At 40.2% G+C, this 25,817-nt stretch overlaps 1 long non-coding RNA gene across 1 annotated transcript; it reads right to left on the bottom strand.

Moving 5' to 3' along the window:
• Positions 1–2,949: 2,949 nt before the first annotated feature.
• On the bottom strand, positions 2,950–14,488 carry LOC116756283. Its single transcript, XR_004350612.1, has 3 exons — positions 14,358–14,488; positions 9,563–9,700; positions 2,950–3,243 (listed from the first exon to the last, which is right to left on the bottom strand). It is a non-coding gene; the product is annotated as an uncharacterized LOC116756283 (long non-coding RNA).
• Positions 14,489–25,817: the final 11,329 nt, after the last annotated feature.

The following is a 25,817-nucleotide window of genomic DNA, read 5'->3' as shown; positions in this document are numbered from 1 at the left end:
CAAGAAACCTGGGTGAATGCTGCAAGAGTATCATAGCCACTACATACTAGGAAAAACATCAACCATTTTTCATTATTTAATCTTCACAATAATCTGTGAGTTGGGGTGTAATATATCCTCTCACAGAAAAAAAAAAAAAAAAAAACTTCAGAGAGAGAATGTGATTTCCTCAAAGTTACATAGTAAATTATCCTGGGTCAAGTTTCAAACTCTGACTGATTGCATACCTCTCCTTGGACTCTTTCCATTGTGCAACATTTTTCTCAACTCTGTGAGAATTCCCTTTAGCTCTAACCCCCGATTTTTGGTGTGTGATATTTGACATTGGTACAATGTACTCAAAACATTTTTCCAGCAAGATATTTACATGTCTTCTTCAAAAATTAGCACTCTCCTGACTGGCTTGTTTGTTGGTAATACATCCAAATGCCAACTTGACAACTTCCAAACATCCCCTGCTCCAATCCAACATAACCCACATTTCGTTCTTTTAGGGCAGCAGCAGCAGCAGGCCACAGCTATCATGGGCACAAGATACGGTCAAGATTAAAACAAGTCAAAGATCTCTGTTGGGGATCCAAAATGGTAGCATACTTTCAAAGAGAGAACTGAGTAAAGAAATGAGCAGTAATATCCAGAAGACAGGCAAAAAAAAAAAAAAACCCAGGAACCAAGAGATACACCCACAGCATGAGATGAACATCCAGAAATAAACAGAGATAAAGATGAAGACAGAACTCAGATCAGTAGGAAGATACACGGAACTATTGTGAGATGCTGAGCTAGGCTGCCTCATCCCTGGAGCTTTTATTATGCTTCCAAGATGAGTCAATGTACAGGTTGAAATATATGGCTGTGGGCTAAGCACTCTGCCAAAGTATGATATATTATCTCCTCTAGCGGTCAAAGAAACCCAATGAAAAAGACAGCATTATCTCCATTTTACAGATGAGAAAAGTGTGACTCCAAAAGCTTACACGACTTTCTGATGGTAAGTATGAGCAGAGACTCAAATGCAAATGATTCCAAAATTGGTGATCGCAACCGCTATAACATGCTGCCTTGCTACTAGATATTAGGTGGTGATAAATTACTACTCTCTTGCACTTTTTAAAATACCTGTTTCATGCATTTCAGCAGCATTATTGGCCATAGTTCATATGGAATGGCCCCTTTCGTCAATGAAGCTTTAAGCGTGAGGAAAGCATGGCAGGGTTGCGTGGTGGTTCCAGGCTAGTCTAGCCTTTATTTGATGCATTAGAGACTTGCTGGCAAGGCCAACAACTCTGGCAGCCCCAATTTGTTCCCCTTTTGTGCCCCCAGCACCAAGTACTGGGGCTGCCTAGAACTTAGAAAGTGTTTAACAGATGCTTGATTAAGGAATGATAAAGGTATATTATTAGCATTACAGATGAGAATGAACTCAAAGTCAAACATACTTGTGTTCAAACCTTGGTTCTACCTCTCACTTATTCAATGTATGACCTTGGTCAAGTTAGAGTCTCAGTGAGCCTCAATTCCCTTGTCCATAACATGGGCCATCATAATATCTACCTCACATTACTGGAATGATTAAAAAGAGATTAGACACTTAAAGCATTAAGTACGGTGCCTGCTGTATAGAAGATAATAAACAGTAACTCCTGTTTCATCTTATTTCCTACATCACCTGTTGTTTGAAAGATTTAAAAACAAAAAGCAAACTTGCCCATTTAATAGCCTAGAGTTTACAGTAGTTTTAACATTGAAATATATCCTTCTAAAGTTGATATTAATAGATCTATCTTATTTAGGGTATTAATTGTGAAATACAGGAGATGACCTTCTCGATGAATGGTAAACTAAGTAGCAAAAGTTATCTTCTTTGCGAATTAGAATCCCTGTCTCACAAATCTGGTATCTGTTCGTCCTCTGAATTCCGCTAATCCTCGTTTCTTCAGGTTGTGGCCATTTTACGAAAGTCACAGCAAAAAACAGAGTTCCGATTTGTCAGTTACACTTCATAGATATGAGGGCGCACAGATAAAATCTATTAGGCCAGCAGGACACCCATTAATGCCCCAGGGGCAGTAATTAAATCCGGATGGAAAAATAACTACATATTTCCCCAAAACAGAACCAGATGTTTTGGCAACGGGATGAATGCTCAAACCTGAAAAACTCCACATGCCACGGACAAAGGCTCTTCAGAAGCAGCCCTTCTGTGAACCGTGAACTGCACACCGTCTCAGCCTGCCGGCAATGTTAGATAACAGCAAAAAAGGCATCCCTCGTGCGTAACTGCAGTCCACCAGAGGCACAAACAGACAATTGCAAGAACCGTCAATTTATTAAAAGCACCTCTAATAATGAAGCCAAACGCGAACACATTTATATTTCCACCTGTGAGGCCACAATCAGTTCACAGTGGCGCTCCAACTTAGTCACGCCTCATACATCATCTTTCTAGGTAGCTTACACAGGATACAATTTCCGAATTAATAGGCAGTAAAAATATTAATTATTGCCATATTCATTTAGTGTTCAGTTAACGAACGAAAACTTAAAATGCATTTGCATGGCTGGCCAAGGGTGACCCGAGGGACCCCTAAAGAACCAATATCATTTTAATTTTTATTTCTTTTTTTTTTTTTTTTAATTTACTTCTTTTATTTTTGGCTGCGTTGGGTCTTTGTTCCTGCGCGCAGGCATTTCTCTAGCTGCAGCGAGCCGGGGCTTCTCTTCGTGGCGGTGCGTGGGCTTCTCACTGCGGTGGCTTCTCTTGTTGCGGAGCACGGGCCCTAGGCGCGGGCTTCAGTAGTTGTGGCGCACAGGCTTAGTTGTTCCGCAGCATGTGGGATCTTCCAGGACCAGGGCTGGCACCCGTGTTCCCTGCACTGGCAGGCGGATTCTTAACCACTGTGCCACCAGGGAAGTCCTATTTCTATCTTTAGATTGTCGCTTTTTTTTTTTTTTCCCTAGCTTGCTTCCCTTAAGAAGCCCACTCTGGCCTGTTTCCTCTCTCAGCACATCATTTAGATATGTTGACAAAATGTTTTCCAGTGAGGCAGAGCTCACTCTTGTCCTGGCATGTATATCTACTATGAAGCTATCATGATACCCTGTCACGAAATGAGTCGAGAAAAGTTATTTGATCCGTGGAGACTTAATAATGGTGGCACTGGTTTCCATCAGCAAGGCCAGCAGCAGAGTGTAAGAGGAGACCACAGTCAGCCAGACTTTAATTCAGTGCAGCGTGCCGCCCTGAACATCAAGAAAACAGAAATAAGAAGCTGGCTAGCCACTGAATCCGCGCAGCACTGTGGAGTACAGCAGAGTGACACGACTACCACCTCCTTAGGCTGGTGAATTTCATTCTGTCAAGTCAATTGCTACCCTGGTACCTCTCCTATTAGTGTTAATTTATCTCCGGTGTTAAGGAGGTTAATGACACTATTATTTTCTCTGCTACTGAGCTTTACTGCATGTCTGCAGGATGATATTCCGGGTAACCTCACCAGAGGAAGGAATCACAGAGAAAAACCTATCTGCACAATAAATAACCTTTAAAAATAATGTGTCCTTCAGAGAGAGGAAATAAAGCAGTATAATGTTAATTGTGGAGACTACGGAGGAAACAGTTTTTGTTCATCAAAAGAGACAGCATAATGGTTGCACATTCCCTAAACACAGTATCACACGAAATCCTACATTAAGAACTAAAGTTATACTTTCAAGAGGTTCCCGTCAATTTGAACTGAAATTCAGTAAGGTAAGAGTTAGAGATGTTTTCTAACTCTTTTTGTTTTATTTTTCTGTCAAATACTCCTTCATAGACCTGAGCCTTCCATGGTGAAAAGACACAGGTAGGAAACACACTGCCTTAACTCTCTTGCTACCAACAAACCATATATTCTAAATGCTAGAATTTCCTCCAGTGATCAGCTGAATGACCCTTCAGCCTCCCCTCCACCATCCCCAACCCCCTACCCCCAGCTCATGATTTGTATTGTGATTTGCTGATCTGTTAATAGCTAACTTTCTAAAATGTATGTGTATAAGGGTCCACGGAATTATAAACACAATTTGGAATGTTAATTTAAAATTATCATCTAATAATTATCATCTAATTTAAAATAATTTAAAATTATCATCTAATAATAACGAGAGAGAGAGGTTGGAGTCCTCTGTGGCTCTGTGATTTGATGATTCTCATTGAAAACACTGTTCTTGAAATTCTGTGGGAGATAATCAGTTCATTATTATATAGTTAGACTTCTTTTTTTCCTTGTAAAACCCTGACCCTTTAGCATGATTTTAAATTCCACCCACAGAGGGAAAAATATCTGCTATTCATGAAATTTACCAACTGACAAGTTCCCAAGTACTACATAGCAAATGATTCCTAACATAAACAGCAGTAAAATGTGAATAAAAATGTTAAATCACCTCTCCGCCTTTTAATATTCTCTCACTTGAGGAGCAACGTTGAGCTAGCTGAAGCAAGTGTTAAAATGGTTACATGGAGGCTTATGCGCGTTTGCCGATGGAGAATATACGTGGGACTTCACCACGTCAGGTCTAAGCCATTGCTGAAGTCTGATTCAACTCTTTCAGATATCTGTTCTTTTAGAAAAAGCAGATCGCTTTTTTCTTGCACCTCTTCGCTCTCTCTTGCCTTGCATTACCCGTACCTCTTCTCTTTCAGAGGTCTTTTCCACTAAGAATCCGTAGTTGAATCACCCTGTGAGCGTTACACTATAAAGTTAGTAGGAAAAAACAAAGATGAACTGAAATGCTGATGCTGAGAGGTCAGCTGGGTTTACTCACTACCCAAGTGATTTTCTCCTTTTCACCACCTTTGCAGAATACAATTCAAACTTACATATGCTTTCTCAACACTATAAAATATTTTATGTCACGGACTTCTGGGAGTACTCTTAAATAGTCGAAATTATAAATATTAGCTCTATGAATCAGTAGCCACATACAGACATACATATGTATATATAATTTTTCTCCTTTTGACAGAAATCTCTTTGAGTCATCTATTTTTTATTATCTCTTGCTTATGGACGTTTCCCACCACATAAGGAAATTAACAGCAGTTGTAATAGACGATGAAAAGGCTTGGCCAATGTTAATTCAATATCTACCTGGTGCTTTAGACTCATGAACTCTTATGACAACGAGAAGAGTATATACGCTCATCCTCTGTGACCACACAAGGATACTAAAACTTAGAGAAGCTGGGTAATTGTAGGGATTGCACAGCTCTTAGTGCCAATGGAAATGACTTCAAGGCTTGTGTGTTCTTTTTACTACACCTCTCCACCTCTCAATTTTGTGCATCTTGCACTGCTGCGCCCCAGCCTGGACATAACTAACAACTCCAGGCTAAACGTTAGTCTAGACAACAAGTATTTCAGCCATTTTGACATTAACCCTGAGCACCTAAAGGAATGTGTTTGGGTTGTGAATCAGTGTGTTTTGGAAACTATTCACATGTCCCTAGTAAAAAATAGAGATACAAAGAGTAACTTAATCATGCCCATTAGTACTATGTTTTGTATGGTAGATCATTTCCTACTGGACTAGTTCATAAATATGCTACTGGTTACAACCACAGACAACCACTTGAGCTAATTTAAGTACTGTGATTTGGAAGGGTACCGCTAAACAAATTCAAAAGAGAAGCTAAAGAATCAGGATCGGGAAAGAGAAAGGAGGAGAGGGAGGCTGGAGATAGGAAATAATGTGGGAAGAGCCTTGTCACCACTGCCACTGCACAGCTCTGCCACCACCGAGTGCAGACCGCAAGGTGCCCACCACTCTGCTGGCTACGCTCTCTCTAAGCAAGATCACCCACTTGACATTCAGAGTTCTGGGTGAGGGGATCAGACTGGCTGAGCCTAGTCACCTGCCCTTCCTTCCATCTGGCCTCCATGGGATGGGGAGCAACTGGATACATTCTGTAGTAAAGTAGTGACCCAACCTCCCACCCAGAGTCATGTAGCAGAGACTCACCAAAACCAGAAAGGGGGTTCTTCTGCAAACCAGGCAAAAAAAAAGCCAAAACAAGTATCCACTACAAGTAGCCTTGAAAGACCTTGAAAGACTCTTCCAAATGGTTCTATTCACCATAAATTATATTCATTTATATGTATTTGAGTGACAACATAGGGAAATGAATAGTGCTTTCTTTAATTCCCGAGTCTCTAAGTTTGTTTGTTTTTTCTTTGTTTTAAATATATCAATCAAATACTTGTTTTTCTACCAATATTACAAGTGATCAGTGTGATATGAGAAAGAGTCTCAAGAGTTCAATTTATACCTCTTTTCATTATTGCAACTTGGAAACATGAAAAAATATTGCTCTTGGAAAAATTAGTACCCAGGAGGGAGCTTTGATCTGATGCAGCTGAAGTTAAGAGTCCTGCTTTCCAACCCGTGTTCTACCACCTACTCTGTCTGAACTCTGTACTCCCATTACTGCTCTGAGCCCATCTCCCTCATTAGTGAATTAGGGCTAGTAATACCCTGGCAGGATGTCTCTGCGGGTGAAATGCAGTAGAACCCAGCAGATAGTAAGCACTCAATGTTTATTAAAGCTACGTTTATCTTTTTTCAGAATTGCATCCAATGGTTATAAGCTACCAATCATCACAATTTCTTCCCATAGCTACTTTATGCTCTAAAGAGCAACTCGATATCCTAAGTATTCTAAACTGGCAGCTCAGAATAGGGTTACCTTTACTGGGTTTTAGAACTTAAGCCACAACTATAAATCACATTCATCTCAAACCTTTATATTATTGAGATTCTCTCAGAAGGAACTCATTTTGCCCTGGGGTGCTTCATCAATTGACAAACCATCCTGGTCAGGATTCCAAGTGTGTTTGTAGCATTTGAATAAGATAATGGAGAAGAACTCAGGCATAGAGAAGTGTAAAGCATACTTCCTGCCCTCTTGGGAACTTATGATTTAGTTGAGAAGCAATGGACAAAAGCAGACATGTGTACACCCACACCATTAGTAAGTTAGTTACACATTTGAGTACACTAACCAACACGGCTGTTTGAACTCAAGGACTCAATGACCATTAGTCTAGCATAAGCAGGAAAGAGGAAGGTTAGAATTTACAGAAAATGTTGGTTCTTGAAAAGATAGTTAAAGGAAGAGTAAAATTTGAATCGGAGAGGAGAGAGAGTTTAGCCAAGTAATACAGGATAAGCTACAATAGGATGGAATAGGAGTGTTTTAGTGTGTGCTAGAGAAAACTTTTTTCAATATATGGAGCTTTCAGTGAACCAGAGAAATCCATGGAGGTCCCCATTTCTCACTTCTGGAGTGAATTTCCCATCTTCTTCTTTTATACCTGAAAATTAGTTTGATGTGTCATCTGGTCCCATAACATTCTTGGTAATCTCTCTCATCTTGAATTAATATATTGATCGTAACCATCAAACTATTTTTGAGTCATATTACTACACTTTATATAAATTCTCTATTCCTGTTCATGAATGTATGTCTTAAATTGTCCATTTTTAAAAAATTATTTCCCCCTTAATGGTTCTAGGATCCCTGGAGACTTTCCATGCCTCCTTCCCCCAGGACTTTTCTAAGTCTCTGAGCTTCCTCATCCACATGGAGCAGAAAAAGAGTATTCCAAAGGGACACTTACATTTACAGTATTGAAGGCAGCTCCGGGACTTTAATTTAGATGCCAAGGGGTTTTTAACAAAATCATTTTGTGAGCCTCTGTTTGAAATGTTATTTGTATAAGGCCAGCTATGGTAATTGTGCTGTCCCTGAAGTATTAGAACTAGGTGGTTAATTTCCACGGTGATTCAGGCCATCATTGTTAGACTAGGTGTTTATTGCCCTGATCGCATCAGATGACGGCTGATTGTTTTTCTCAGTAGAATCATAAATGTTTTTCCTTCTCTTGGGGCATTTTATTTTCCTCTCTTGGAATGTCTGGTTATCTTTAGACTCATGGTACTTGAAGTCTACCTTTATCCTCAATCCTGCTGCTAGTCACACTGAATGGGCTTGGGATCCCTGGGTAGACTTACTTACTATTAATTCCAGATTTCTCAACATCTCGGTTGAGAATTTATTTTCATACTATTTACATTGCTTTACCTTTAAAAAATTGGTTTCGTGAAGTAATTTTGCCAGTACTACCCCTGGGGTTAATGAAATTATGCAACTTCTGTTCTAATGGATTTAATTAAGACTTTCTGGGAATTTGTTACAATAGCAAAGGAGCACTTAAAAAACAGCCCAGACTTACTCTCATGGTCACAGAGCAAATGTATATATGACAGTTGTCGGAGATGCTCTTAGATGAGACCAGAACTCCATCAAGGTTTACTGTGTTAATATTGGTGATGGATGCTCTGAGACTCAGACAGGTGGCCTTGTTCACTAACAATCTCATTTAATGAACCCGAAGGATACTGGAGTAAAAGACCTATATTCATAATTCAATTTGCCCATGGCCTCCAATATGCATGGAACAATAACTGAAACAAGAGCAAAATAGATGTCACAGAAAGAAGAAAACAAAGAACACAAGAAAACGGGTTGCTTTTTTATGTTGTCTATCTATTATTAATTTTAATTGAAGTATCGTTGATTTACAATGTCATGTTAGTTTCAGGTACATAGCACTGTGATTCAGTTATACATATGTATGTATATACATCTATTCTTTTTCAGATTCTATTCCCTTATAGGTTATTACAAAATATTGAGTATAGTTCCCTGTGCTATACAGTAGGTCCTTGTTGGTTATCTACTTTATGAATAGTACTGTGTATATGTTAATCCTATCCTCCTAATTTATCCTTCCCACCCCTCCCCTTTGATAACCATAAGTTTGTTTTCTATGTCTGTGGGTCTATTTCTGTTTTTTAAATAAGTTCATTTGTGTCTTTTTTTTTTCCAGATTCTACATATAAGTGATATCATATGATATTTGTCTTTCTCTGTTGGGCTTACTTCACTTAAGTATGATAATCTCTAGTCCCATCCATGTTGCTGCAAATGGCATAATTTTTTAAATACCTTTCCACAGAATCCTGTGACCTTTTTTGCGGTTTATGCTAAAGAGCTAATCTCCTCAAAGATTGGCCATCGACCACATATGGGTGGAAGGAGGAAAGTCTTGCCTGCCTTGTATTACTTTTATTCATTGTTTTCACTTAGCAAGCATAAACTGAAGGCTTATTGTGGTTCAATCAAGCTACATTCTGGCCTTTTCAAATTGTAGAAGAAAAATACAAATGAAGAGAAAGAGGGATTGAGTTTGGGGGAGATGCTTGCGTATCAAATGCTTGCACATCAACACCCACCTCCTTAAAATTTTATTAAAATGACACTTTGAGTAGCCCGGGTATATTAGTTCTCTATTGCTGTATAACAAATTACCCCACAACTTATTTATCTCCCAGTCCCTGCATGTCAGGAATCCAGTTGAGGTTTAGATGGGTGCCTCTGTCTCAAGGTCTCTCAAGAGGTTGCAGTCTTATCTTAAGGCTTGAATTGGGGAGGATCTGCTCCAAGCTCACTCACCTGGTGTTGACAGTCCTCAGTTCTTTGTTAGCTGTTGGACTGAGGGCCTCAGTTTCTTGTTGGCCAAAGACCCACCTCACTCAGCTCCTTGTCATATATGCTTCTCCACAGCCATATTATAATGTGGCAGCTGGCTTCCTTCAGAGCAAGAATGCAAGGGAGAATGTTGAAGATGAAAGCCATGGTCTTTTTGTAACCTGACCTAGGAAATGACATCCCATCACTTTTGCCACATTCTGTTTGTTAGAGTCAATAGATCCAGCACACACCCAAGGAGTCATGAATACTAGAGAGTGAGGGTTATTGGGGAACATCTGAGAGGCTATCTGCCGCACCTACCTATAGGCCTGCAGATGTTAAGACCATTTTCTTGCCAATGAAGAGATAAAGATTAGAAGAAAAGTTCTCAAAATGTTCAACCGGGCTGAGGTGTTCGTATGTGGAAGTGTCCACTGTCCTGGTCTTCCCAAGATAGTCATGATTTTAAGCCTGTTGTCCTGGTGTGACTATGAATAAACGCCCCATTCACTTTCAAAATTGCCCAAATTTGAATGATAAATTATATCAGAGCTATTCAATTAAACTTTCTATACTGATGAAAATATTCTATATCTGTGCTGTTCAATATGTAGAAATGTACAACTACTGAACACTTGAAATACAAGCTAGTACAATTAAGCAACTGAATTTTAAACTTTTATTTTATTTTAATTAACTTAAATGTAAATAGCCACATGTAGTTAGTGACTACCGTATTGGACAGTGTAATACTGTGTGGTTACTCCAAGGAGAGCCCTCTTCAATGGGCTAGAGAATCTGAGATTGAAGCCTGTTCAGTTTGATCCCCTTCTGCTCAATGCAGCAATCTAGAGCGCATCACTTTAGCTCTCTAGACATCAAATGAGGAACACTCATCTAGGAAAGGAAGTCAAACTTCTCAGAAGCTTTGATTTCTCCTCTTATCCTCACTTGCTCTCTTGCCATTTCAGTTACTCTGGTCGGGATGCTGTCCTCTGCCACTATCTCTCCACAACCTGCTCTGGCTAAATTCGTGGATGACCTCTCATTTGACATATCCCATAGATTTTTTTTTTAATTTTTACTTTACGTTGGATTATAGTTGATTTACAATGTTGTGTTAGTTTCAGGTGTACAGCAAAGTGATTCGGTTATACATATATCCATTCTTTTTCAAATTTTTTTCCCATTTAGGTTACCACAGAAAATTGAGCAGTGCTATACATTAGGTCCTTGCTGGTTATCTATTTTAAATATAGTAGTGTTGGGCTTCCCTGGTGGCGCAGTTGTTAAGAATCCGCCTGCCAACGCAGGGGACACGAGTTCCATCCCTGGCCCGGGAAGATCCCACATGCCCCATAGCAGCTAAGCCCATGAGCCACAGCTACTGAAGCCCATGTGCCTAGAGCCCATGCTCTGCAACAAGAGAAGCCACCACAATGAGAAGCCTGTGCACCACAACAAAGAGTAGCCCCCGCTCCCTGCAACTAGAGAAAGCCCGTGCACAGCAACAAAGACCCAACACAGCTAAAAATTTAAATAAATAAATTTATTTTAATAAATAAATAAATATAGCAGTGTTTATATGTCAATCCCAAACTCCCAATTAAGGTTTTTAAGTCTCATCTTTCTAAATTTCTGATTATTCCTGGTTTGTTTTTTTTTGGTACGCGGGCCTCTCACTGTTGTTGCCTCTCCCATTGCGGAGCACAGGCTCCGGACGTGCAGGCTCATCAGCCATGGCTCATGGGCCTAGCCGCTCCGCGGCATGTGGGATCTTCCTGGACCGGGGCACGAACCCGTGTCCCCTGCATTGGCAGGCGGACTCTCAACCACTGCGCCACCAGGGAAGCCCTATTCCTGGTTTTTGAAGCATTTTTCTCATATCTATGACATCAATCTCTATTAGTTTTCTCATCTCTCTGGTTGGTATTTCTCAGTCTCCTTTATTTTATCTCTTCTTTTTCTTCCTGTCAGCAATCTGGAAGGATTATGTCAATTTTAACTTAAGGACATATCTCAAATCAATTCAGTTCTTTCTGTCTCTACTACATTCAGCATAATCCAAGCCATCATCAACTTATGCATCATCATGGAACCATAATTGGTCTGGTGGCTTCTGGTCTTGCTTTTTCCCATTCAGCAGACAGTGATCTTTATAAAACACAAATAAAATCTCCTTCACTCCACTTCTTAAAACCATTAGAAATGGCCTATAAACACCACATTATCTGGCTCCAGGCTTCCTAGACCTTTATCTCATGCCATTCTTCCTGACCTCCAGCCAAAGAGGACTTCTTTGAGTTCCTCAAATATACCAAACACTTCTCTGGACTAGTGTCTTTGCCTGGTCTGTTTCCTCTACTTGGAATACCATTCCTTGAATTGGGTAACTCCTCTTTTTTTCACCATGCCAAGTCTTAACTTGTAAAATCACTCCTTATAAGATCATCCCAAACAAATTCAGAACATCCTTGTCTTTTCTTTTATAACATTTATTGTAACTTAATAGGTTTATTCATTTAATGTATGAACTTCTAGACTATAAACTATTAGTAAAGGATTTTGTCTGTTTTGTTTCACATTGTACAAAATGTCAAACACAGTGCCTGGCACACACTAAGTACTCAATAAATATTTGTTGATTGAATAATTTCCTTCCATAACATAGTGCAACGTCTGGCATTTGTCTCAGCAACAGTTTGAAATTCCTCTGAGGCTAGTTTGATGTTGAATGCTCTTTGATGATTCATCTGGGTACTCAAGTCAAGCCCTTTCTAATCTGTTTTAAATTTTTGGCAGTTCTCATGTTTGGAGAGTTGATGAAGTTTCTCTGGTGTCTAGGAGGATAAAAAGGACAGAACAAAGGAATTCGAACTGGGTATAGTCAGACTGTGTCCATGGTTTTGTGCCTTTAAGATCATGTTCCCAGGGCTTCCCTGGTGGTGCAGTGGTTGAGAGTCCGCCTGCTGATGCAGGGGACACGGGTTCGTGCCCCGGTCCGGGAAGATCCCACATGCTGCCGAGCGGCTGGGCCCATGAGCCATGGCTGCTGAGCCTGCACGTCCGGAGCCTGTGCTCCGCAACGGGAGAGGCCACAACAGTGAGAGGCCCGCATACAACAACAGCAACAAAAAAAAGATCATGTTCCCAGCTCCAAGAGTATCACCAAGCAGCTGATAAGAATAATGTGCTGAACACCTGGTGAGTTCTTAACTCAAGCCTTCAAATCCAACTGTCTTTTGTTACATCTCTGGCCATCCCATTCCAGGCTGGACTTCTGTCCTTGACTTTTTTGGCTTCCTGAACAGTTTTATTGATTGGCTTGGATATAGACCTTGCTCTTTTGTATTTCATATGTGGTTCATTTTTAACCTAATGAAAGGATACACAGCCTACTTTGTCACCTTCTCTGCCTCTCTCCACCCTTCCCTGCCTCCCTCCCATCACATCCTAGTAGGTTGCTTTTGTGGGCAGCCTTGATTTGTTTTGGTTTGACCAAGCCTTGCCTTCCCTCTCTCAATCTCAAAAGGTGATGTAATCAATGCCTGCAGAATTCCTCCTTACTTATATAAGGCTTTTGGTTTCAATGATTCACAGAAAAACCTAATTCTGCTGTAAAATCTGAGTAATAAACCATCAATATTAGAGGGATTGGGAAGGAGACTGATTCTGGCAGTTGACGGCACTCTCCAGTGAGTCTGTGCCCTCTATATTTGTGGCATCCTCCGATCACTTTTAAACATTTGCTATAGTTCATGTCACATGAACTCAATGTTTCACTTTCTCAGAAAGTCTCTGAGATCCTTCTCTTAATCTTTCTGTCTGCAAAGGCTGACTCAAAGACTCTAGACAAGTCCACTGCTTTATTGTCATAATTTCTCAGAGTTTAGAGAATGTTTCCAGATCAAATCTTCCATTCTCTTTTTATATTCTACTATTGTAAAACTACATTCTGTAAAAACATATCCATATGCATATTCATTAAAAATTCCATTAATACAAAAGTATACCAGGATACAGTCTCTCTAACTCAATACCACTACTAATGTACTTTACAGTTCCTTGCCCTGCTGAGGCCTCTGCCCTTTAGCTAACACGACTATGTTGAGATGTCAGATATATCAGCGTGTGACCTTGAACAACTCATTAAACTTCCTGAATCTCAGTTTCTGTATCAATGAGGTGGACGTAAATAATACCAGCTACCTCGATGCGTTATGTAACAGGACGTGGGCACCAACTGAGAGAGAGATTGGAAAACTATACCAGCTTCTCTTATGTCCAGGGATAGTGACCAAATCACCTTGGAACAGACCTTGTTTATTCAAGGAACAGTTTCCTAAATGTCTGATTTGTAGTTATACAAATGTAGGGTGAATAGATTCCTACTAAGACCAAAAAGTGTAACAAAATCTTGACTCTGTCATGACTGCATTTTCTGGAGACTTCTGATATGAAAAGCTGGTCATTGTGGAGAAGCAGAACAACTTGCATAAGGATTCTAGGGTCTTTGGGAAAGGATAATCCAAGACCCACAACCCCTACTCACAGTGATGTGACATAAAAAAGATGTGTTGGGATGGACCAGGGTAGTACTCAGGAGTCAGGGTCAGGGAAGAGAGGGTGTCAGGCTGACACAGTGGTGGGCTTTGGGACACAAGAGCTGAGCAATGAAGTATGAGCTAAGGAGCTCCAAACCTTTACCCAAATTGGGTCACTGCTGTGTCCTGGGAAAGGACAGAGAGAGTCAACAGCTGCAGCAGGGAAGCCTTACCGTGGATGTTCATGACTAGTCTTTAAAGGGAACACTCTGGGGCTCCAAGAAACAACAGATCCGCTTCTCATGTTCTCTTCCTCTCCTCTTCTTTTTCCTCCTCCTCCTCCTCTGCCTCCTACTCTCTTTGACACTGTAAAAAACATGAAATCCCTATCAAATAAATAGGCCCCAGCATCCTTGGAATATTCTGAGGTGGTCGGCTTCATAAAGAAAGTACTAGATTTTTCTATGTGCATAGTTCAGGTAAGCAAAGAAGCAAATGATTTAAAAACATACAGAGGGGGGACCTTGAAGATGGCGGAAGAGTAAGACGCGGAGATCGCCTTCCTCCCCACGGATACACCAGAAATACATCCACACATGGAACAACTCCTACAGAACTCCTACTGAAGGCTGGCAGAAGACCTCAGACCTCCCAAAAGGCAAGAAACTCCCCACGTAACTGGGTAGGGCAAAAGAAAAAACAGAGACAAAAGAATAAGGACGGCACCTGCACCAGTGGGAGGGAGCTGTGAAGGAGGAAAAGTTTCCACACACTAGGAAGCCCCTCCGCGGGCGGAGACTGCGGGAGGCGGAGGGGGGAGTTTCGGGACCGCGGAGTAGTGCACAGCGACGGGTGCGGAGGGCAAAGCGGGGAGATTCCTGCACAGACGATCGGTGCTGACCGGCACTCACCAGCCCGGGCGGGCGGGGCTGCGAGCTGAGGCTCGGGTTTTGGTTTTGGACGGAGCTCAGGGAGAGGACTGGGGTTGGCGGCTTGAACATAGCCTGAAGGGGTTAGTGCACCACGACTAGCCGGGAGAGAGTTCGGGGAAAAGCCTGCACCTGCCGAAGAGGCAAGAGACTTTTTCTTCCCTCTTTGTTTCCTGGTGCGCGAGGAGAGGGGTCTAAGAGCGCTGCTTAAAGGATCTCCAGAGAAGGGCGCGAGCCGCGGCTGAGGGCGCGAGCCCCCGAGACGGGCGCGAGCCGCGGCTGAAAGCGCAAACCCCAGAGACGGGCGCGAGCCGCGGCTAAAACCGCGGACCCCAGAGACGGGCGGGAGACGCTAAGGCTGCTGCTGCCGCCACCAAGGGCCTGTGTGCGAGCACAGGTCACTCTCCACACCCCTCTTCCGCGGAGCCTGTGCAGCCCGCCACTGCCAGGTTCCCGGGATCCAGGGACAACTTCCCCGGGAGTACGCACGGCGGGTCTCAGGCTGGTGCAACATCACGCCGGCCTCTGCCGCAACGTCACGCTGCCTCTGCAGCTGCAGGCCCGCCCCGCACGTAGTGCCCCTCCTACCCCCATCCCCCAACCCCCGGCCTGAGTGAGCCGGAGGCCCCGAATCAGCGGCTCCTTTAACCCCGTCCTGTCTGAGCGAAAAAACAGACGCCCTCCAGCGACCTACACGCAGAGGCAGGGCCAAATCCAAAGCTGAGCTCCTGTGAGCTGTGAGAACAAAGAAGAGAAAGGGAAATCTCTCCCAGCAGCCACAGAAGCAGCGGATTAAAGCTCCACAATCAACTTGATATACCCTGCATCTGTGGAATACCTGAATAGACAAGGAATGATCCCAAATTGAAGAGGTGGAATTTAGGAGCGAAATCTATGATTTTTTTCCCTTTTCCTCTTTTTGTGAATGTGTACGTGTATGCTTCTGTGTGAGATCCTGTCTGTATACTCTTGCTTCCACCATTTGTCCTAGGGCTCTATCCGTCCATGACTTTTTTTTAAAAATTCTTTTTCTTAATAATTAAGTTTAATTGTGATAACTTTATTATACTTTACCTTCGTTCTTTCTTTCTTTCTTTCCTTCCTTCCTTCCCTCCTTTAGACAACGAATCACCCCAAATTGAGGAGGTGGTCTCAGGGAGCAGGATTTATGATTTTTCCCCCTTTACCTCTTTTTGTGAAGGTGTATGTGTATGCTTCTGTGTAAGATTTTCTCTGTATAGCTTTGCTTCCAACATTTGTCCTAAGGTTCTATCCGTCCCTTTTTTTTTTTCTAAATATTTTTTAATTCAATAACTATATTATACTTTATTTTATTTTTACTGTATCATCTTTCTTTCTGTCTTTTTTCCTTCTTTCCCTCCTTCCTTCCTTCCTCCCTCCCTCCCTCCCTCCTTTCTTTCCTTCTTTGCTTCTTTCTTCCTTCCTTCCTTTCCTCCTTTCCTTCTTTCTTTACTCATACTTCTACTAATTCTCCCTACTTTTTCTCCCTTTTATTCTGAGCTGTGTGGGTGAAAGGCTCTTGGTGCTCCAGCCAGGAGTCAGGGCTCTGCCTCTGAGGTAGGAGAGCCAACTTCAGGACACTGGTCAACAAGAGACCTCCCAGCTCCACATAATATTAAACGGTGGAAATATCCCAGAGACCTCCATCTTAACACCAGCACCCAGCTTCACTCAACGACCAGCAAGCCACAGTGCTGGACAACCTATGCCAAACAACTAGCAAAACAGGAACACAACCCCACCCATTAGCAGAGAGGCTGCCTAAAATCATAATAAGGCCACAGACACCCCAAAACACACCACCAGACGTGAACCTGCCCACTAGAGAGACAAGATCCAGCCTCATCCAGCACAACACAGGCACTAGTCCCCTCCACCAGGAAGCCTACACAACCCACTGAAACAACCTTAGCCACTGGAGACAGACATCAAAAACAACGGGAACTACGAACGTGCAGCCTGCAAAAAGGAGACCCCAAACACAGTAAGATAAGCAAAATGAGAAGACAGAAAAACACACAGCAGATGAAGGAGCAAGATAAAAACCCACCAGACCTAACAAATGAAGAGGAAATAGGCAATCTACCTGAAAAAGAATTCAGAATAATGATAGTAAGGATGATCCGAAATCTTGGAAGTAGAATGGACAAAATGCAAGAAACAGTTAACAAGGACCTACAAGAACTAAAGATGAAACAAGCAACGATGAACAATGCAATAAATGAAATTAAAATCACTCTAGATAGGATCAATAGCAGAATAACTGAGGCAGAAGAACGGATAAGTGACCTGGAAGATAAAGTAGTGGAAATAACTACTGCAGAGCAGAATAAAGAAAAAAGAATGAAAAGAACTGAGGACAGTCTCAGAGACTTCTGGGACAACATGAAACGCACCAACATTCGAATTATAGGGGTTCCAGAAGAAGAAGAAAGAAAGAAAGGGACTGAGAAAATATTTGAAGAGATTATAGTTGAAAACTTCCCTAATATGGGAAAGGAAATAGTTAATCAAGTCCAGGAAGCACAGAGGGTCCCATACAGGATAAATACAAGGAGAAACACGCCAAGACACATATTAATCAAACTGTCAAAAATTAAATACAAAGAAAGCATATTAAAAGCAGCAAGGGAAAAACAACAAATAACACACAAGGGAATCCCCATAAGGTTAACAGCTGATCTCTCAGCAGAAACCCTACAAGCCAGAAGGGAGTGGCAGGACATACTGAAAGTGATGAAGGAGAATAGCCTGAAACCAAGACTACTCTACCCAGCAAGGATCTCATTCACATTTGATGGAGAAATTAAAACCTTTACAGACAAGCAAAAGCTGAGAGAGTTCAGCACCACCAAACCAGCTTTACAACAAATGCTAAAGGAACTTCTCTAGACACGAAACACAAGAGAAGGAAATGACCTATAGTAGCGAACCCAAAACAATATATAAAATGGAAATAGGAACATACATATCGATAATTACCTTAAATGTAAATGGACTAAATGCTCCCACCAAAAGACACAGATTGGCTGAATGGATACAAAAACAAGACCCTTATATATGCTGTCTACAAGAGACCCACTTCAGAACTAGAGACACATACAGACTGAAAGTAAGGGGATGGAAAAAGATATTCCATGCAAATGGAAACCAAAAGAAAGCTGGAGTAGCAATTCTCATATCAGACAAAATAGACTTTAAAATAAGGACTATTAAAAGGGACAAAGAAGGACACTATATAATGATCAAGGGATCGATCCAAGAAGAAGATATAACAATTGTAAATATTTATGCACCCAACATAGGAGCACCTCAATACATAAGGCAAATACTAACAACCATAAAAGGGGAGATCAACAGTAACACATTCATAGTAGGGGACTTTAACACCCCATTTTCACCCATGGACAGATCATCCAAAATGAAAATAAATAAGGAAACACAAGCTTTAAATGATACATTAAACAAGATGGACTTAATTGATATTTATAGGACACTCCATCCAAAAACAACAGAATACACATTTTTCTCAAGTGCTCATGGAACATTCTCCAGGATAGATCATATCTTGGGTCACAAATCAAGCCTTGGTAAATTTAAGAAAACTGAAATTGTATCAAGTATCTTTTCCGACCACAACGCCATGAGACTAGATATCAATTACAGGAAAAGATCTTTAAAAAATACAAACACATGGAGGCTAAACAATACACTACTTAATAATGAAGTGATCACTGAAGAAATCAAAGGGGAAATCAAAAAATACCTAGAAACAAATGACAATGGAGACACAACGACCCAAAACCTATGGGATGCAGCAAAAGCAGTTCTAAGGGGGAAGTTTATAGCAATACAAGCCCACCTTAAGAAGCAGGAAACATCTCGAATAAACAACCTAACCTTGCACCTCAAGCAATTAGAGAAAGAAGAACAAAAAAACCCCAAAGCTAGCAGAAGGAAAGAAATCATAAAAATCAGATCAGAAATAAATGAAAAAGAAATGAAGGAAACAATAGCAAAGATCAATAAAACTAAAAGCTGGTTCTTTGAGAAGATAAACAAAATAGATAAACCACTAGCCAGACTCATCAAGAAAAAAAGGGAGAAGACTCAAATCAATAGAATTAGAAATGAAAAAGGAGAAGTAACAACTGACACTGCAGAAATAAAAAAAATCATGAGAGATTACTACAAGCTACTCTATGCCAATAAAATGGACAATCTGGAAGAAATGGACAAATTCTTAGAAATGCACAACCTGCCAAGACTGAATCAGGAAGAAATAGAAAATATGAACAGACCAATCACAAGCACTGAAATTGAAACTGTGATTAAAAACCTTCCAACAAACAAAAGCCCAGGACCAGATGGCTTCACAGGTGAATTCTATCAAACGTTTAGAGAAGAGCTAACACCTATCCTTCTCAAACTCTTCCAAAATATAGCAGAGGGAGGAACACTCCCAAATTCCTTCTACGAAGCCACCATCACCTTGATACCAAAACCAGACAAGGATGTCACAAAGAAAGAAAACTACAGGCCAATATCACTGATGAACATAGATGCAAAAATCCTCAACAAAATACTAGCAAACAGAATCCAACAGCACATTAAAAGGATCATACACCATGATCAAGTGGGGTTTATTCCAGGAATGCAAGGATTCTTCAATATATGCAAATCTATCAATGTGATAAACCATATTAACAAATTGAAGGAGAAAAACCATATGATCATCTCAATAGATGCAGAGAAAGCTTTCGACAAAATTCAACACCCATTTATGATAAAAACCCTCCAGAAAGTAGGCATAGAGGGAACTTTCCTAAACATAATAAAAGCCATATATGACAAGCCCACAGCAAACATCATCCTCAATGGTGAAAAACTGAAAGCATTTCCACTAAGATCAGGAACAAGACAAGGTTGCCCACTCTCACCACTCTTATTCAACATAGTTTTGGAAGTTTTAGCCACAGCAATCAGAGAAGAAAAGGAAATAAAAGGAATCCAAATCGGAAAAGAAGAAGTAAAGCTGTCACTGTTTGCAGATGACATGATACTATACATAGAGAATCCTAAAGATGCTACCAGAAAACTACTAGAGCTAATCAATGAATTTGGTAAAGTAGCAGGATACAAAATTAACGCACAGAAATCTCTGGCATTCCTATATACTAATGATGAAAAATCTGAAAGTGAAATCAAGAAAACACTCCCATTTACCATTGCAACAAAAAGAATAAAATATCTAGGAATAAACCTACCTAAGTATACGAAAGACCTGTATGCAGAAAATTATAAGACACTGATGAAAGAAATTAAAGATGATACAAATAGATGGAGAGATATACCATGTTCTTGGATGGGAAGAATCAACATTGTGAAAATGACTCTACTACCCAAAGCAATCTACAGATTCAATGCAATCCCTATCAAACTACCACTGGCATTTTTCACAGAACTAGAACAAAAAATTTCGCAATTTGTATGGAAACACAAAAGACCCCGAATAGCCAAAGCAATCTTGAGAACGAAATAAGGAGCTGGAGGAATAAGGCTCCCTGACTTCAGACTATATTACAAAGCAACAGTCATCAAGACAGTATGGTACTGGCACAAAAACAGAAAGATAGATCAGTGGAACAGGATAGAAAGCCCAGAGATAAACCCACGCACATATGGACACCTTATCTTTGATAAAGGAGGCAGGAATGTACAGTGGAGAAAGGACAGCCTCTTCAATAAATGGTGCTGGGAAAACTGGACAGGTACATGTAAAAGTATGAGATTAGATCACTCCCTAACACCATACACAAAAATAAGCTCAAAATGGATTAAAGACCTAAATGTAAGGCCAGAAACTATCAAACTCTTAGAAGAAAACATAGGAAGAACACTCTATGACATAAATCACAGCAAGATCCTTTCTGACCCACCTCCTAGAGTAATGGAAATAAAAACAAAAATAAACAAATGGGACCTAATGAAACTTCAAAGCTTTTGCACAGCAAAGGAAACCATAACCAAGACCAAAAGACAACCCTCAGAATGGGAGAAAACATTTGCAAATGAAGCAACTGACAAAGGATTAATCTCCAAAATTTACAAGCAGCTCATGCAGCTCAATAACAAAAAAACAAACAACCCCATCCAAAAATGGGCAGAAGACCTAAATAGACATTTCTCCAAAGAAGATATACAGAATGCCAACAAACACATGAAAGAATGCTCAACATCATTAATCATTAGAGAAATGCAAATCAAAACTACAATGAGATATCATCTCACACCAGTCAGAATGGCCATCATCAAAAAATCTAGAAACAATAAATGCTGGAGAGGGTGTGGAGAAAAGGGGACACTCTTGCACTGCTGGTGGGAATGTGAATTGGTTCAGCCACTGTGGAGAACAGTATGGAGGTTCCTTAAAAAACTACAAATAGAATTACCATATGACCCAGCAATCCCACTACTTGGCATATACCCTGAGAAAACCAAAATTCAAAGAGAGTCATGTACCAAAATGTTCATTGCAGCTCTATTTACAATAGCCAGGACATGGAAACAACCTAAGCGCCCATCATCGGATGAATGGATAAAGAAGATGTGGCACATATACACAATGGAATATTACTCAGCCTTAAAAAGAAATGAAATTGAGCTATTTGTAATGAGATGGATAGACCTAGAGTCTGTCATACAGAGTGAAGTAAGTCAGAAAGAGAAAGACAAATACCGTATGCTAACACATATATATGGAATTTAAGGGAAAAAAATGTCATGAAGAACCTAGGGGTAAGATAGGAATAAAGACGCAGACCTACTGGAGAACGGACTTGAGGGTATGGGGAGGGGGAGGGGTGAGTTTTGACAGGGCGAGAGAGAGTCATGGACATATACACACTAACAAACGTAGTAAGGTAGATAGCTGGGGGGAAGCAGCCGCAAGGCACAGGGATATTAGCTCGGTGCTTTGTGACAGCCTGGAAGGGTGGGATGGGGAGAGTGGGAGGGAGGGAGACGCAAGAGGGAAGACATATGGGAACATATGTATATGTATAGCTGATTCACTTTGTTGTAAAGCAGAAACTAACACACCATTGTAAAGCAATTATACCCCAATAAAGATGTTTAAAAAAAAAAAAAAAAAAAAAAAAAAATAAATAAGTTCAATAAAAATAAAGCAAAGTTTACAGAATTAAAAAAAAAAAAAAAAAAAAAACATACAGAGAGGACTATATTTATACCTTGAGCCAGTAGAGAAGATCATATTATTTATAACAGTGAAAGAGTTTTGTAAATAACAGTACTCTGTAGAAAACATGAGGGTTTTCCCCAGCTTTTGCCTGTGACGGCTTCCTGAGGCCCAGTATATTCCCAAATTAGCCCAGATCATCTGAAGGGGCTGTCAGTAATCAACCAAGATCTAAAATAAAAATGAGTCTTCAAAAACTGTCAGAGTCTTGACTCTGTCAAGACTGCATTTTCTGGAGACTTCTGATATGAAAAGCTGGTCATTGTGGAGAAGCAGAACAACTTGCATAAGGATTCTTTCAAGAAGTATTTAGAGCTCTCCTTAACTCTGAAATAAGATGGTATTAAGGGGATATTTGACACATCAACTTTAGACTAAAGGATACCATAAACTAACCAGCTCAGAATTTGCACAACAAAAGCTAAGGCAAGGCCTTTGCAATTTCTCAGTTCTCGTGGAAATAGCAGAAAATAGTAGAGAACAACCAAGATACCACTGACCCCTGGGTCCTGTACTTTACCTCTGTTGGGAAATGGCTGCCATCTCCTATGTGTCCAGGAAAGAGATTCAACTTTGGGACCTGGGGATTTCCACTCTTAGCCAAGTTTTTGGCCTTCAGCTAGCTCCCCAGCTTTCTTCCCAAAACTGTACCACAGAGACCACCGTCCTTAGCCAAGTTCCTCTGGCTGCACTTCAGACGAGGTCTCTTCCTTAGGCATTCATCATGCAGCCCAGCCCATTCCTCTCCATACAGCAACATAACTTGTGTCTCCTTTTTATGCTGTGTTTTCATTGTTTCCTTTCCTTGCAAAACAACATAACAACCCAACTACTCTTCTCTACCATTTTCCATACCCATGGTCCTCTGTTATACCTACTCCCAAATTCCAGCTTCTAAAATCAATTTCCTGTACCTACAAAGTGTTCTGAAATTGTCAACTTGGTCTTCTCACTATAGCCTATAATAGTGCCTGGTATATATCATGGACTCCATAAATATTTTTTAAATTAACTATTTTTCTTAATGAACCCAGTACGTAAGATGTTGAATTGTTTTAAGCCATTTAAGAATATTCAGCCTTGCTGTGATACCAGCCATCTTCTTCAGAAACATTTACTGCCTTCAACCTTCTTACTTTTCAGCTGCACCTCATATTTCTATTATTATCAATAATAATGATTGCTACATATTATACGTTGATTTATTTACATGCCACCTGGTTATTTGTTCCTACCAAAGAACTTAAGATGACTTAACGAGAATATCTAAGATATAGCAATATGACATAAATTTAAAATAAGTGAAAAAAACAGGTCAAGAGAACAAGAGTACAGAAGTACTATGGGTTTTGAAATAAAGTGAATACAAAGCCATAGCATAAGGACCTATCCAGCTGCTCTGGGTAAATCATTAATTTGACTTGCAAGTTCCTAGCTACCATCCCCACAGGTAAACCCAATCAGTTTAACAATTCACAGTGTTTTAAGAAGAAAACAAAGAAGTAACTTAGAAGAAACAATTATTTGTTATGTTGAGATCAGCAACGAACGTCTCCCTTGGCAGCCATTGAAGAGTCCAGTGTCATGCAGTGAACCACATCCCCACAGCACGCTTAAAGGGAGTACACAGAAATTTTAATAGGACTATTTGAACAGCATTCCCCAGTGAAAGCCCACAGCATCTTTCCCAAGGACAATGGAGTATAAACATCTTGACAAGCCCCGGTATAAATGATATGGTGCAGACACACAGATCTCTGGTGATCTGACTTAATCCAGAAGTAAATATAAAGTTCTAGAAGAACGTGTATGAAGATACAGTACATCACTTCTGAGAAATGTTCCTTAGAGATTGCTTTTCTCAGCTGAGTTTTAATTTAGAATTGGGTGCCGACTGCTACCAAAGGAGAAACCAGCCACTTGTCAGGTATTGTTTAGCTATACAGGATCCTCAGATTAACCCACATAGTGGTTATTATTATTCATATTATGTTAATGAGGGACCTGAGGCTCTGAGAAGTTAAATAACTAGTCCAAGGCCACCATAGCTAGAGAGTAAGGTGATAGGGATTTGAAACCCAAGGCTTGGTTCCAAACTCAACTCACTTTTTTTTAATTATGAAAATTCTTAAACATTCAGAAAGACATAGAGATTAATGTAACAAATGGCCATATATTCACCACTGAGATTTGACAGATATTAACATTTTCCCGTGCTCTAACCAATACCCTGAGCTGCCTCCTCTTAGTGCCTCTTTGGTGTCTAAGAGATGGAAACAGACTAACCAAATGGACTATGGCTCTTTTTCTAACTGCACCAGCAGAGAGATTTTATGGCTGCCTTCCCTTATAAATCTCTAGCTACCCCAAATGGCTTGGACTGCATTATTTAAAACACATTGTGCCTTTTTTCCTTTGGTTTACCTCCAAGCACAGTTAGGGACTAAAACATTAATACTGCCCTGGAGAAAAAAAGACTCAGCTTTTTGTTCATCTGCCAACTTCTGATGAGGGTAAGAACCCATTGCCCCACCTCCACCCCCAAAGAGTCCCTTGCAACTCAAAACAATGCATGATTGGCCATTTTTTCCCTTCAATTTGGATGAATGTGAATAAGACAGGATGGGAGAATATCTCTTTCAAGGGTGTCATTTTCTAAGGAAGTGAATATTTTCATCTAAATCTGATAGTGAAAATTTTAATTTAAGAAGTTAAAGTAGGTAAGAGGAATTTTTCAATATAAAAGTGTTATTATAGAAGAATGAGGTTGGACCTTTACCTAAAACCATATACAAAAATTAACTCAAAGTGGGTTAAGAACCCAAACATAAGAGTTTCAGATTTGCAAGATGAGAAAGTTCTAGAGATCTGTTGCACAGCAATGTGAATATATATAACACTGTTGAACTGTACACTAAAAGTGGTTAGGGTGGTAAATTTTATGAAAAAAAATTTAAGTGTTGTAGATTAAAAAAAAGACATTAAAGTGGATTCAAGATCTCACAATCATCAGTTAAGTGCTGATTTGAAATACATTTCTCATCTGCTTCCACATCTTATTTCGTGTAGACATTCTGGGCAGCCACAAAAAGTAAAAGAATGTTTCTAAACCAAAAATGGCCAGAATTTGAGAAATAAGAGTAAAAATGGCTTTAGTTGGTCGACCCCTGAACTCACTTTTTAATACTGTGCCGAGAGGCTAAAGACCGTTCTAGGGAAGAACAGTAGCAGACGCTGACAAAAATACACATTTGTATACCTTCTCTTCAAATAGTTGGTATGAAACTGGACAAGTAACCTATTTATTTGTTACTACATTAAAATTTTTTAAATGGTATAGCTTTATTCTCATAACTTTCATTTGGACTATTATGTCTAAATCACCATAAAATTAAAAACTTGTGAATACAATTCAATTTGAGTTAGTGGTCCTGAGTTCCAAATTGCCTACTTTTGGCATCCAGATACTAACAAGAAATATCAAC

The sequence above is a fragment of the Phocoena sinus genome, chromosome 7, assembly GCF_008692025.1.
Source record: "Phocoena sinus isolate mPhoSin1 chromosome 7, mPhoSin1.pri, whole genome shotgun sequence".
NCBI lineage: Eukaryota > Metazoa > Chordata > Mammalia > Artiodactyla > Phocoenidae > Phocoena > Phocoena sinus.
The sequence above is the reverse complement of the archived record's forward strand: the minus strand, read 5'-3'. Positions and strand labels throughout refer to the sequence as shown.